Below are 16,002 nucleotides of genomic sequence, written 5' to 3'. Positions count from 1 at the left end.
CGTCTGAGGCAGGTCCATTCGGCTCCTGTCACTTGGCTTGTCCCTGCAACCCATGTTGCCATAAACCATCAGGACCTTGATGAAATTTCATGTAAAAATGCAACATCCAGCAGCGAAGTGCTTCAAAATACTGTGTTAAGAGTTTGGTTTATTATTGATTCACAAAGAAATCTGCTAAAGAAGGTTTTTTTCAAAGCAGAAAATGCAGTTTCTGCAAATATTTTTCCAAGAAAGCTGTTTTTCCTATGAGGAAAATGCAAATCTTAATGTTTTAGGTCAGGTCGACCATAATGAGAAAAATCTTAGGTTTTTTGAAACTAATGGCAATATTTTATTTTGTAGTCTGCATTAACTCTGTCTGTGCTTTGCAGCCGCAGGACCTCACAGGGGTTATAACTCAAGTGCATCCCTTCCTCACTCTCTCAAACAGAAACAGCTCTGTGAATGGATTACACTTCCCATGACATATCACCACTTTTTTTTTTTGTCTGAAATTATGACACACAATGAAAATCATATGATTATATCTTGAAAACACATAGTATGCAACAAAAGCTTAATCACTAAGAGGCAAGTGTCATCAGAATTATATCATAGTGCCTAGGAGGCACCTATTAATCTTAGGTCAAGCTACTCTGGTTTTGGAAATATGCAAATATTTTACTATAATCAGAAATGTCAAAATCTAACCCTTTTTTTTTAAAATTTTCTGGTTTATGATAACGTAAAAAATGTAAAAAAAAAAAGTAAAATTTTATTCAAACTTGTAAAGAAAACAAATGTGAAAGGATTAGCAATTTCCGTAGGACAGATATTTCAACATTTTACTACTTTACTCAGAGAAAAAAAACTAGTTATAACATCATCTATAAAACTTAAAGTCTCAGAATTTTTTTTAGTTGCCTTTGCAATTACTGTTTAGGTCAGGAGATCTGGGAAGTTCCTTACGAGATCTGGAGCAGCTGCAGATTAGAAGCAGGTTAGGTATTTTTCATTATCATAGATACAATTTCTAAATTGGAAAACATTTCAAAACATAGGCATTATGACTTTTATATTGTGTATATATGTATATCTATATATACACAAATGTTTATATATATAAACATTGGCACAGGAAATGATACTAGAAGTCTATTCTGAGGAGAGATGCAAGATGAAATAGTTGTTCTCTTTTGGAATTTGGTAGCTCATTTGTGACTGTGCTAGACCATTTGTAAAAATCACAGAAGATGTCAAGTCTGATTACTTATCTTAAACTGCCCTAATACTGAATATTTCCATATGTTGATTCAGGAAATGCAAACTGATTTCATAATACTGGCAAAAGACATAATTCTTAAGCTATTTGGAAAATACTTGGGAGTATGATATGATCCATGTTTTCAAGGACAGATTTTAAACTACACTTTCAAAAGGCAGAGGCGTAAATCAATGGCAAGATGTTCTTGTAAACTGGATACAAGAAGTTTCCTTTCTCCTCCTTCTCTTCTAATTTTAATGCTTTTCAAGTATCAACTGGAAATGTCGATTTGAGTAAAGTTTTTTAAAGCATAATTTTCAAGGCAATAGAAAGAATAATAGTACACCTGGCTGACTTTCTATTAACATTTTGATGAAACTATAAACCATCAGAAATGTTTCTTCAATAAACTTTTATTTAATGCAAATATAGTCATATTCTTATCAAACTATTCTTTAATAATCCAAATTCATTGCTAACGAGCTAGTAAGAGAGCACTACATGTTTCTAATTTGTCATTGTTGTTTCACTAATACAGAAAATAGTGATGTCATCTCAGTGAGTTCTGATCTTTGCTTGTGAGCACCACGGCTTCTGCCTATATACATGGGCAGAAGTTGTTGCTCATAAAACTGTCTGAAGATTTGAAATGTCCCCACTGAAGAGGACAAAGGGAACATTTTGTTAGGGAGCAGACTTAGAGTCAAAACTCTTTTATTGCAAATATCCTCCTCTCCTCTCCCCTTTCCTCCTCTACTCTCTACTCTCTCTTCCTGTTCCCTCTCCTCTCCATGATATCATATCCAGCATATGGCAACCCTCAGCCAGAGTATGACTATAGCCAGGTATACAACTATAGCTAATTCATATTCTGTTTTGATTTCACTTCTGGAAAATCACCAGTGTCCTTTTTCATTTAATTTATACTTTGTTTCTGAACATCATAATATTAGGGAACTGTTTCTGGTATTGCAGCAGAAATACAACTTGGCAGGTAACACTCTATTAAAAGATTACAGTAAAGTGGCAACTACTTGGCCAAAGTCATAGTGTTTTAAACTGATTTACAGTCTTGCAATTACAAGCTATCATCCAGCTGTGGGTTTGGGTACAAATGCAGAAGATGATAGAGAAGGATATTTAGATACAGGCTACCTTTTCTTTTCTCACAATTTACAGGTGCAAATTATGAACACATTTTTACATCCACTATAATTGCTTATGCAATTTATCTCATTTGTGTATGTAACTGCCTGATTACACCTCAGAGGTAAATATTATAAGTCTTCCTCAAAACCACGTTACACTGACACAATACTAGAATAATTCATTGGTGAATCAGTGAATCCATAACTCTACATAAATTGTTTCCACAGTTATTTGTTCTTATATTACTGCAGATGTAAAAAGAAAGTCTAAATAAGGTCATCCTGGATAATGAGTTTCTATTATATATACAAATGTCTTTGACTTTGCCTTCACAAGTCTGTATCTTCCCATTTCTAGTGATCAAAATATTAACATATATTCAAAACCTCAATTTTGTATATATTAAAAAAAAAAAATCTGGTATCTTTCTAGGTTTTAAATGACAAATGTAACCTTCACCTGGGCAAACATTTGGATATCAAACACCTAGCAACTTATTTTAGCTATTAGGTCCACTGATCCAACAGTGATAGAATCAAACAAAAGATGTTTCAGCTCTTGTACATATCTCTTTATCAGAATAATTTTCGCCTATGTCATTTTTACTTGTGCATATTCATGAAAAATTAAACCATTTCAAAATTTAGTTGATAGCAATTGTAGAAACATTATAATTTTGACTACTGTGGTTTGCAGACTTTAATTCTATCCACTGTTAGAGATGAGTGCTTTATCTGTAATTTCACAAAAAATTATAAAATAATCATAAACTATTAGTACTTTCTCTTCTGCTTCTTTCTTTAATAATTCTTGTTACATGATACAGTCATTTTATTCTTGATCAAAATTTTCACATTGAACAGTTGGCTCAGTATCAAAAGTCAATACATAGTACAAAAAATCAGAAATTATTACATGATCTTGTCTTGGGAATGTGTGAAAAGATTCAAATCATGGGGGTCCTGATTCTCATGCCAGCCTTATCATCTCCAATGAAAATAATGAAGAGGTACCAACAGAAAGAACTACAGTTTGACTGTGACTTCATTTGGATTTCTGCAGTTTTACACCAGGCTGAGTCCACTGTTGTCATAAACTGACTCCAGAATTATCTAATGTAATAAATAGACCTAGCCCAGGGAACTATATTTTATTTTCCACAGGAAGGTGTATGTGACCTGAAGTTCATCGAGGCCAGGACCTCATTTCTGACAGTGGTCAATACCAGATGTATCATAGGCAGGTATAAAAATCCCGTGGAGTGGTATCCGTGATAATGTGGATACATGGGTTATCATGGATGCACACTACTGAGCTGAAATGACTTTCTGTCTTCACTGGCTTTTGTTTGCAGAGAAGAAATAACAGTGTATACTAAAGATATGTTGTTGTGATCAAGATTTAATGCAACTGGCAATTAATTAGGAGCCATTATGTCTGGTTATTTATTTAGGTTTATAAAGCTTTATAAATTCTATAATATTAAACATTAACTTATTACACTAATAATTATTATGTGTATGCCATTAATCATCAGGAATGTACATGTTACAATACAAAGCACAATAAGACACATCTTGCTCTATGTTGGAAAAGATAGATCATCCTGGGAGGGTAGTAAAGGAAGTAACATGTTCTGAGGGAGATTTGGCTTTGCATAAACAAATGCAGATCTTTTTTTTTTCTTTTTTCATAATTAAAGTTATTATTTTTTGCTCAAAGAGAACACATTAACTTTACATTCATTTGAAATACAAAAAAGGTAGTGCATGAGATCACTACAAACAATTCATGACTGCTGTCAGCATTCCAGAGTGATGAAGATATTTTTTATTGTTAAAGACATTTTAATTCTTTGGAAAAGGCACTGAAAGCATCAAAGCGGTAAAAGAAAACAAGGAGCATAAAATTTCCCTGGGGATTTGATCAGAAAGGTTTTTCTTTCTCAAAGCTAAAGACAAGGTTCACTTTTTTAAAAAAGGTAATAGCTGCACTACCTGTAAAAACATTTTATACATACAAATGAATACATGCAACATCTTTGTGATATGGGTAAATACTGCAGTCTTTATGGACTGATGGGCTCACTGAAATATGAAATGGTAATGATTTGTGCAGAATTGTAGAGGTAAGTCAGTATGAGGAAATGCTGGAGCGTCTGACTTGTTAACTCTTGCGCTTCAATGAATGCTCTGCCTTTTCCCTCTCATAGTTTCATTTCTCAAATGGAGAGCACAGGGGAGTTTACATTTGCAATATGAAGCAGATAACAATGCAATTGCACCTGGAAAACTTCATGAATGTCAGATCATTCATACCTTCCCTGAATATTGAGGTGTTACTGCCCTTTCTAGGTCCTTGTCCATTCTTTCAAACAAATAGAGGTCTGAAATTCTTACCATTTTCCATAATTACTTCAGCATTAGCCACAGTTTTCTGTGTTATTTTAGCCCAAATGTTACTGAGTATAATTTCATCTCATAATAAAATGAGATACCAATGAGATCATGTTCAGATACCAACCAAGCCATCAATGAAGATACCAGATTACATGTACAAGTCTGCTTTGGTTAGGTGATCAGCCCCTTGTTTATCAGTATAGCTTCACCTATCTATAGTGCTCATTCCCACCAATTCCCAACACACCTGACTTGCATTCTTGTTGTTCATTTTACAGAAAACAATAGCATTTCAATTTTAAAATAAAAAGAGGAACAATGCCCCAAAATGAGAGATGTGAGAAATACCCGTGTAGGAAGTATTGCCTGATACAGTATTAGTTTCGCTGATACAAACATCAAATTCCAGAACCTCCTATTTTTCTGATTCATAATTTCTGCATAAATAATTTATAGTATTAAAAGTGACAGAATACTATGTCTGACTTGTTAATATGTATCAAAAATGAGAGATGATTAAGAAACGTGCTATGAGCCTAGATCTATTTCTGTAAAACAAACTGTTCAAACAAAAAAGGCAGACATGCTAACAACAAGAGGAAGCCTGTATGTTGCTAGCAGTGAGAGCTTCAAAGCATTAGAAAGAAATAATCATCACTTTGTACTCACTTTTTTCTTTCTGTGCTTACATGACAGACACCCACATTTCCAAGGAGCTTCTCTATCTCTGGTAAAGACAGAGAGAAATGATTTTTAAATCCTTTTCAAAATCAGATGATGATCCTTTCCTCTAAATCCTAAAACTGCATCATACAAAAAGATGAAATTAAACAGGACTATGAGGTATTCAAGCATCCATGTAGCTATTAAATTAAAAAGCAGTGAAAGAAAACACTCATAATATTGAGACATTCCATACAAGAAGCGACCTAAACCTTCTCTCATTTTGATCACTATAAACAAGAAACTGGGACCAGTGAATTTACATTGATGTAAAAATTACCAAGTGTAAAAGCAAGAAGAAACTCCACTGATGAGTTCTATTCCTGCTTCCTGCAGCAGCGTAGCCTCTCTTCATTCTGCAGCAATATGCATTAAATAACTAAGACCTTTTTCGCACAAACACAAATGTGTGAGTTTTATTGAGTATCCTTACCTGAGGCGCTGGCAACCTGGGAGGCATTTTTTAAGTCTAGAAGGCCTATGTGCAAACTCCATAAATGTCCATATATTCACTGCACCATATATATGCCCAAACTACCCTGCTAAGGCATATGAATGAGAAGAATGTCTTTAAAATGTCATAACTTTGGACTTACTGAGCCACCTTGATTCCCCCATTCTAACCTTGCTGTATTTCTCTGCACTGGAAAACAGTTAGGATTGCTCAGCCATGGGGTCATTCAACATCACCGGACCATGAATGCCCTGCAACAGTAAGAACCTATTATCAGCAGATATCCATCAGCACACAGCTCAGGAACTGAATGAAAATGGTCCATGCAAATGTTTTACAGCTGCTGCTAAAAAGTAAGGCTAGTTTATCTAAACTGAAGCTATTCAAAGGAGCATTGTGGTTTCAGAGGATTTTTCCAGGTCAAAAGTTGTTGGCAAACACACTGTAACATTGTTGCTACATCCCCTTTCAGTACTTTCAAACTACTTTTTTTCCTCAGAAACATATTCTCATTCTGTGTGAGAGCTAAATCATAATGAAAATAAAATTTAAAATATCAAGGACAAGGTACAGATTAAACAGTAGATTTTACTTTTCCTCCCCCCCTTCTTTTCAAATAGGTTCCTTCATGAAAATAAGTGGTACATTATTGTTTCCAGCAGGACTGTGAGAAGAAAAAAAAGAAATCCCCCAAAAAAGATTATGGGATGAGAAAAATACTGGGCTTTACCAAATGCCCTTAGCAGCTCTTCGTCATTCTTGCATTGTTCTGTATTGAAAACTGAGACATTCAAATGCTTAAACTGAAGTGCCTGTTGACTTTGTACATGGGGCATCCATACAGTATTGGCCAGTATGTCCCAAGACTACAAGAGTCCCATTAGCTCTTCATGGGCATCTTGAGACTGGACAATACCCTAGGGCATCCACAGTGGCACAAGACACCTACGCTTACATAGCTTAACCGCTCACCAACCACTGATAGAGGAAAACCTTGAAACTCTTAAGTGTGTTTCCTTTAAATTTGGATTATTTTTCTGGTGAGTGAAAAATATGGGGGAAAAAATCAAATATGGAATGTCTGGCCTATATTTAGATAAATTGTGCAATAGTATAATGTTCAGAGAAACACCCTGGCCTCTGCTTGAGGAAGTGTACATCCTATGAGTCAAATCAGACTGGGAAAACATTTTTTCTGATTTGCTTCCAAAGGTACGCAGTACATTTATGTGTCTCAGATATTGATGGTGTATCCACATTAATTTATCTGCATTAATCTCAAGCAGGTAGATGTCTCAAGACCTGAGACATCATAAATAAAATATGCTTCATTTCCCTATATATGATGACATGTAACAGTCTGCTTTTCACTAACCTGTAGGTTCTTTTTCTCCATGAAGTGTAAGGGTATGTGGAAGGTGAGAGCATCTGTTTCATTAAAGTTAGCTGATCAAGGACCTTTTCTATGCAAAGGGGATAGTATATAAAGGAGGAAATGCTAAACAAGAGCACACAGAGACACAAACCTGGTAGACACAGGAGAACAGAGATGATGGCACAGAGTAAAAGTCTCCAGTGACTAGTTGTTGGGCCATTAAGAAACTGGGCACAGTGCTCAAAAGATCCAACCTTGGCTTTGCCACTCATAAGAAGGGGCAACAAAAGGAACGTTTGGGATATTTGAGAGGGGGTGGTGGAAGCATGTGAACTGATAAAAGAATGTGTAGCTGCAGGGAATCAGGGAGGAGCAGAGACAGGAATAGACAGAAAGCGGTGTAAAGGTGTGAAACCAGGCTGGTCAGTACCCTTGTCTGGCTGAGCTCTGCCCCTGATCACACAGTTTGTCCTATCTTCTATTTTCTTAACTATCTCTCTGTGTAATTTCATCTCTGTTTCATGTGTGTGAGGGCTGCAAGGACAAAGTGTAAGCAACTGGTGGGACCAGTGTGAGTGGATTTGGGGTCAGCAACTGGAGTCAGACCAAGGGTGTAAGCACCCTGGACCCATGATGTGACCTTACCAGAGTGACTGGAGGCCTCAGTGCCAGCTGCTGGAGCATGCAAGGGTCTCTGTTGCCAGCCACTGGGGCAGGAAAAGCATGTGTCCTGAAAAAAACAGCTACTAGGGGAGACTGGTTTGAGTGAGGAGAGGGGCTCAGTGCTGGCAGCTGGAGCAGGACTGCGGGTCACAGCAGTGTGCCTGGTGCTGGTTCTGGTGTGGGGAGCAAGTGTCTGTATCTTCACCAAACCTGGTGTGCATTGCGGGGTGTGTGTCATTCACTAGCAAACTTCAAGCTGGACTAGATGGTGAGAAGGGGGCCCTAGGTCTGGGATGGAGTATCAGGCAGGTAGAGCATCCATGCTAATATGTGAGGGGAGGTGCAAGTGTGAGGTGCCTGTGAGATGAGTGCATATGTGTATCTGTTTGATCGTGAGCACCAAGATGGCCCAGTCGGTGAGTAGGATACCCATGGAATGATCAAGAGGGCCTGGGATCTGGGCAGTGGTATCGGATGGACAGAGGGGTCCTGATGGTACTCGGAGGATCTGTGAATGTGTGTGTGCATGTGCTTGTGAATCTAGAGAGTGCTACATATGTGCTTTCACTAGTGAACTTCAATCCTCACCAGCTGAAGAGGAGGAAGGGGATTTGCTGTCTATAGTTACATTCTATGTGAGTCCTCTGTGGAGGTGCTGTTGAAGGCAGCACCTTGTCTGTGGCAGTTGTAGTTGTAACCAGCTGTACCCATTGTCTATCTGTGCATGTGCATGCATGTGTGTGTGAGTGTCTGGGATACACACAGCCTCACTACTGGTTGAACCTGCAAAAGAGAAAGCTGCAGCCACATCCATTGACCCCTGGGTCCATAGGTGCACAAGGCTGAGCTCCTGCAGCTGGGCAGGAGGGATCCCTGGATTCCCAAAATGCTGGAGGTGGTAGACACTTCCAACAGCCCTTAACTCAAAGAATGTCCTGAGGACTCTTTATAAACCAAATCAGGATAATTTTTAATTAATGAGGTACTCAAGTTTTTACCAGGAAGGCAGACATAGCTATATGCTCCTTAAAACTTTTCAAGGACCTTCTTATTTCTCCTCAAACTCTGAAGATCCTTACACAGACACCCCAATCTTTTACTCTTATGAATTGCTGCAGTTGCATTACATTTTTATTGTATTTCTGAAATTTGAAAACACAATAGATATTTTGCAAATATGAACACTAATGGATAGGCAAAATTTTTCAAACCTTACAGCTTCAGCAAGGCTTGGATTTATCTGTAAATTGATCACAGTGAATGTATTTACCACATCTTGGCACATATGGATGAAATAAGAGGTAAGACTTTTGCAGACATGTCCTTTTGGAAATAATAGTACAGTTATAACCTTCTCACAGCCATCCATATTTCTGCATCTTTAATGCAAAGCCTCCAATAAAAAATGTTTGGTTGCATGAAAGAGTAAGTTTTAGGGAGGGAAAAAATCACACAGTGACATTGCTAAACACTTAGAAATTCAGTCCTGTGGGTTAGGCAGAGTAAGACATAGATATTAAAGTTCTTTGCCTTGATCTACTGATGCTGGAGGCACATAGTGAGATCAGAATCTTTGCTCTCATATTTCTATTCCATTCCTAGGCCTTTAGGGTAGAAGAAAAGCTTAAAAAGGTGAGCTGAGCACACGAAGCACCTAAAGTGGTCTCAAATATCCCAAAACAATGCCAAGAGATGTAAATTGTTCTTTTTAGTCTGAACTTTGAAACTCTCTTAAAATTTAAGAGTGGAAGAAAGCTTGTTATTTGGCTTGTGTTGCCTAGCTAAGCTGTGTTACATTTATCATCAATGCTACATCCTGTGCAAATGTGTATTACAACACATTCTGCTGCAAAGTATTTATAACAGAGTCCATGCTGAGGATGCACAAATAAACAAAATCCTTCAGGGTAGACTCTTGATGGGTTATTTCCAAGGTCAATGTCTACTGAGAATAAATTCAGAAAAAAAATCTTGATTTTTCCAAGACAAGCAAATGTTCAAACATAAACAGTTTTTTAAGCTGTATTTTCATGTGAAAAAGCACCATTTTACTTAACATTGCAGCCATGGCTACCGCCCCCCAACCCCCCCCTCAAAAAAAAAAAAAAAAAAAAAATAGCAGCTTTCAGTTGAGCAAATTCAATAAATTCTTACTAACCTATTTGTATTTTATGGTAGTTCTCCTTCAGCCTTAAAGTTGAACAGTTTCCTGCTATGTGAAGAACTGATTGTAAGCTCCATGCTTCCAACTGAAAAAGTGAAGTTTCAGGTTTGTACAAATTATGGTGTTTAATATTAGCATACACAAATGGCCAACCTGTTTCTTCCTTCTTGTTGTTGACTTGATTTTAGTAAATAGTTTGTTATCTCAGTTAAAGTCCATTCTTACCTCAGTATCTGAGCAAAACTGGGTATATTATAAAGGACGTCATCTCCCTCTGTTTGTCTGGAGTAAGTTCTCACAAATGTAACTTAGAATTTTTATTTATTTATTTATTTCACTAATTTATTTATCTTTCTACACTATAGATACACAAAGACAGAGAGAAAGAGAAAGGGGAGTTTGAATGTAAATGTATATTACCTACACAGCATTTGTTTAAAATCCATGTGTATATAGTCTGATTCTACAATATTCTGAATGAATTGTGTCTTTTTGAAGTACTTATAAAAATACAGTTTTCAAGAAAAGGCAAATGTTTTGTAGTAAGAATAAGAAGATCTGGCATCTGCCCCAGAGAGTTTGAGACCTTTTTTCACAGATATTGTTATTAAGGGGAATCACTGTAACAGCACAAATGGAATACAAATATATAGAAATAAATGCAGTAAATAATTGAGAGCATCTAGAAGACAATACCCCATAACCTAGCATTGAAAAAGATTCTGCAAATAAAGATTCTATTCACCTGCTTACCAGCTGGGGATCTACAAACCAGTGGATAAGGTTGTATTTTAGGGACTGTTGGTTGACTGTAGAGCAAGTGGCACAAAAAGGTACAACAGGTTCTTTAAAACAAAATGTTTTCAGCCCCCTGGAAAGATAAGGCACAGTGGAGAATTACTGAGCATGAATAGAACCAAAGACCCTTCAATGCACTCAATTATTTCATGTCACATTTTATCTGTAACACAAAAATACTTGTTTGGACTCTGCTAGCCTTTGATGAATACACACAAAATCCTACCGCTCTTAAACTTACTCTTGTTTGATGTTGGTGGAGTTTTGCCCATTAGTATCAACTATCAGCCTGGTGTAAGAAGTCAAATTATTGTTTTCATACACAATTTAGAACACAACAGAAAGTGCAGATGCCCTCATCTCAGACAAGTTTTCCACTTCATTGTATTGTAGGGTGATATCCATTTTGCAGTGGGTGAAAATAACACTAACATATGCTGAAAGTTTGCATTCCAGTTGTTTGATTTTTCCTTTGGCATTTTCAGATATCTATCTCTCTTCTTTTGAATGTGAGATTTTAATTTGTACTATCAGCTCTTTTCTGAATCTTGCAAATTTTAAGCTGAATTACAATATAGAAGGAATTGAGTTCAGTGCCATATAGGGCAGTGAAGCAAATTCAACACAAGAGATTTCTGCCATTTCATCTCCCCCTCAGTTTTTAGGCTCCCCTACTACAGCATTCTTAGATCATCATCTAGCTTCCTAGAAACTCATCTAAAATATGAAGCAGCTGAAAATAAAATAACCTAATCATAGTCTACGCAAGTGGGTTTAATCTCTAACATGTAGCATGTTAGTCTGTGTGCTCAGTCATATGTTCTAAAAAGATAAAAAACTGTTTGAAATAAAGGCAACTATCCCTTCTGTCAAGTAACCTCTAAGTGATTTACTAGTAGTAATAATTCTATGAATCATTTAGTGCTTTCTATCACCCAAATCACATTAACCCACTGTTATGAAAACTCTCCTGAGGTAAATAAACATTTCAGCCAATGTTGCCACAAGATTATACAAATAAAACACACATAGTAAATTGTTTTAGAATTTGTGGGTCCTGATACTACCCTCTGTCCTTCTGCTGCAGTGAAGACTTCTCTGGATCTGCTTCCTTGCTTACTAGCACAGGAAGGCTAATAGACGATTGGCATCAGTCATAATGGATAATGACAAGTCTATACATAAAGAAAAGTGAGTTGTCATTAAAAAAACATTTAATATAATGAGAGCAAAAAAGCCCTATGGATTTCAGTATTACCAGGATCACAGCCAATAATAATCTGCAAATTATAATAATAATTTAAGTATTGGTTACTTTGCATTGTTTATACACTTTTAGTATTGATACAACTGTCAGCAAACTAGATGATGAACCAGGGTGATTCATATTACAGCTGTATTAGAAGTTCAAATCAGAACCAGGAGTCCCCATGGAAAAGCAAAAGCAGTGGGCAGCATGGCCTCTTCCACAGAAAATGTCTCAACCTTCGTCTGAAAGAGATTGCATGAACAGATGTGGCAAGCATGAGAGAGCATGAAAGGTAGAGAAGATTGCACAGTCAGTTGTGGCTCCTTTGACTCTTACCTTAGAAATCTCGCTACTCACACCTTTAAGGATATTCACAGAAAAAGGGAGTAAACATGACAACACAACCAGCAATATGTTACAGATTTCTAGATGTGTGGCTTGAACCTTTGAATCCTGAGGGACATCTGAGTTGGAGTTCAGGACACACAGCATTTTATTTGCGTGGAGCTGACTGTGTGTCCTCCCAGGGAACAATGATGGGGGGATTTCTAAGAGACTATTCTCTAAGGATTTTTTTCCATGTCCACTTTTGAAGCAGTAATGCACATAGAAGACTCTAAAGAGAATCAAGAAGACAAATGTCTGTCCCAGGGGATAGAATTTTTCTGATTACTTTCCACCTTTATCTGAGGAAACAGAATTTCTGTATGTTTTGTAAAATTACAGTGACTCATAGGGTCATTACCAGAGAGACTACTGTACAAAGTGACATTTTTCATACATATAAAGAGAAAGGTAACTATTTGTATCTAAGTGAATCCAGTACATTCTGAAGAAGACTTACTGAGTAGCTCAGGTCCGAAAGGTCAAGTGAGGATAATTTGGTATTGTGACCAATACATTTTTCATGATAATACAAGCTAAAATAGCTCACAACACAATTCCTGAAGAAGATGAGAATTCTTCTAGGTTTAATACTGCAGCCTTCCTAAGATTTAAACCAAAACAAAACACAGCACACTAATATAATAGCAGTCCTATTGCATTTACCAAAACTTTACTTGGAAATTTTAAATGATCTACTAATTGCACAATGATAATCATGAAACCAGGGCTTAAAGGGTGCTGGAAGCACATACCTGTAGTGTTGCTTGTGGAGATGGAGTCTGTTTTGCCTGACCAAAGTTGACTAAATATTTCTACTTGAATTTCTGGGATCAAGGAAGAATTATTTAGCTCACGTAGTGTTTCCACTCCTGCGGTTTCTCAGATCTACTGTGGGACTGAGGGCATCCTACATGACAGCAGGGAACACAACTCACATTGCTCCTGAGCTAAATGCCAACCAAGATAGCCCCAGGATGGGGGCAGGGCCATCACATCAACATAGGACAATAACCACATACAACCCAAGTAATTGTTCTATACACAGCACCCCACTGGCACAGCCGTGGTTCCTTCAGACCTGAGCTGCCTGAATCATGAGGGTATGTTCATTTACCGATAGCTTGAGGCAATTATGTGTTGGCACAGCATTTTGGAAGCACACACAGCTTCTATCTCCTGAACTTAGCTTGCATTAGTTCCCTTTAGAGATCCCTCTCCAGCCACAGCTTGTGTTTCTAAACACAGAATGTCTCACCCAGCAGAAGAAGGAGGTTGCACTAAGCTCCCTGTTAAGAATGGTTCCTGGTCTATGCCAACCTTTGGGCTGAGGCAGGGAATTGTCTGGGAGACCACTAGTTGTTATAAGTCAAAACTGTACCAGTGAGTGTGATAATGGTCCTACAATACTGCTCATTAAACATCAACTCCTCTGCTCAGGGCTTGCCCTGGCAATATTCCATTTCTGGTAGAGACATAGACATAGCTGACAAGGTTTTACATGAGCTGAACCTAGCAATATCATTCTCACTGTCAGCACGACTTATTCCAGTGTTGGAGCTTTATCACATGGCTTTCTGCTAGTTCAGAGCAAGCTAAACTGTGCTTGCAAAATAACATGCAAATATATTATAACCTACCAGGTTGGACTATAACCTAGCCAGGCTGGATGAGGCTTTGGGCAACCTGGTCTAGTGGAGGGTGTCCCTGCCCATGTTAGGGCAGTTGGAACTAGATGATCTTTGAGGTGCCTTCCAACCCAAACCATTTTATGATTCTATGATTCTACACCATTATATAATGAGATCCTGCACACCTAGTGAGGCATTTAGTACAAGTAGGATAGTAAAATATGAAAATATTGATCAGCACTAAGGGAAAACACATTCAGAATTCACACAAGGACTGAGAACCCCAGCTTGGTACCACAGAAATAGAAGACATCAGCTTCACAGACCGTACCGGAATTGAAACTGAGCAATCAGGCATTCCTAATGTGATTAAGTGACCTGACTGCAAGGTTTTCAAAAAGTAATTGAGTCAAAATATGATTTGAGTGGGTTTGGTACCTCATGCATCACAGGTCTGTAAAGCATCAATCACGAGAGGTACCTTAACCCTGAACTGTATGGGATTTGAATCAGGTTTCAGCTCTGAGGAAGGACTTTGTTTCCAAGTGAATTCAAAACGCTCCTCTGCACACTTTTTGTCCTTGGGTGATGGACTGGAGCAAGGCAGCTTTCCACTTAGCGTCACGCACTGAGCCCTACACTGCACCTGTCCTAGCCTTACTTCAACACCTCCAAGTGATATGCATTACAACATGACTAATGTCTATCATGACAGATTGTTTTACCATACCCCTCCTATGTTAAACCAGTAGCTTTTCTCTACACTTTCTGAGTAACATGAGGATGTCACACTTGGCTTTGTAAAACATGACTTTTATGCACTCCTTTTCTATACATTGCTATTTCTAGGAGAAGTTTGCCTCAAAAAAATCAAAGCAAGAGGACTGACAACACCACCATAGATATTAAATTGCCAATGAGTTTAGGGCTCTGAGTTTCATCTGGACTATATTCTAATTCTGTACATTAATTGCATCATATTATCTGATTAGCAATTTCATTGATTCAAATAATGAAAAGAATAATGGAAAGATAGCAAATGAGATTCCACTACACAGGAATTAAAAGACCGCTGCACCAGCTCTCATGATATAGTCTACACAAGAGACATCTGAATCATAAAAATTGGGTTATATACTGAGATTCTACCATGACTCGGAGAAGTTACCAAGATGTTATTAAGATACAAGTATTGTCTTATCATCGTTGACTCAGATTTATGGTTTTCTGAGAGATCAACAAGGCCAAGTGCAAGATCCTGCATGTGGGTTGGTGCAGTCCCAAGCACAACTACAGGCTGGGTGAGGAATGGATTGAGAGCAGCCCTGAAGAGAAGGACTTGAGGGTGTTGGTGCATGAGAAGCTCAACATGAGCCAGCAATGGGCACTTGCAGCCCTGAAAGCCAACCGTGTCCTGGGCTGCATCAAAAACAGTGTGACCAGCAGGTCAAGGCAGGGGAATCTGCCCCTCTACTCCACTCTTGTGAGACCACTCCACTCTGCATCCAGCTCTGGGGGCCCCAGTACAGGAGAGACATGGAGCTGTTGGAGCGAGTCCAGAGGAGGGCCACTAAAAATGATCAGAGGGCTGGAGCACCTCTCCTATGAGGACAGGTTGAGAGAGTTGGAATTGTTCAGCCTGGAGAAAAGGCGGCTCCGGGGAGACCTTATAGCAGCCTTCCAGTACCTGAAGGGAGCCTACAGGAAATCTGGAGAGGGACTGTTTACAAGGGCATGGAGTGACAGGACAAGGGGTAATGGCCTTGAGCT

The sequence above is a fragment of the Balearica regulorum genome, chromosome 1 (genome assembly GCF_011004875.1).
Source record: "Balearica regulorum gibbericeps isolate bBalReg1 chromosome 1, bBalReg1.pri, whole genome shotgun sequence".
Classification (NCBI taxonomy): domain Eukaryota; kingdom Metazoa; phylum Chordata; class Aves; order Gruiformes; family Gruidae; genus Balearica; species Balearica regulorum.
The sequence above is the reverse complement of the archived record's forward strand: the minus strand, read 5'-3'. Positions refer to the sequence as shown.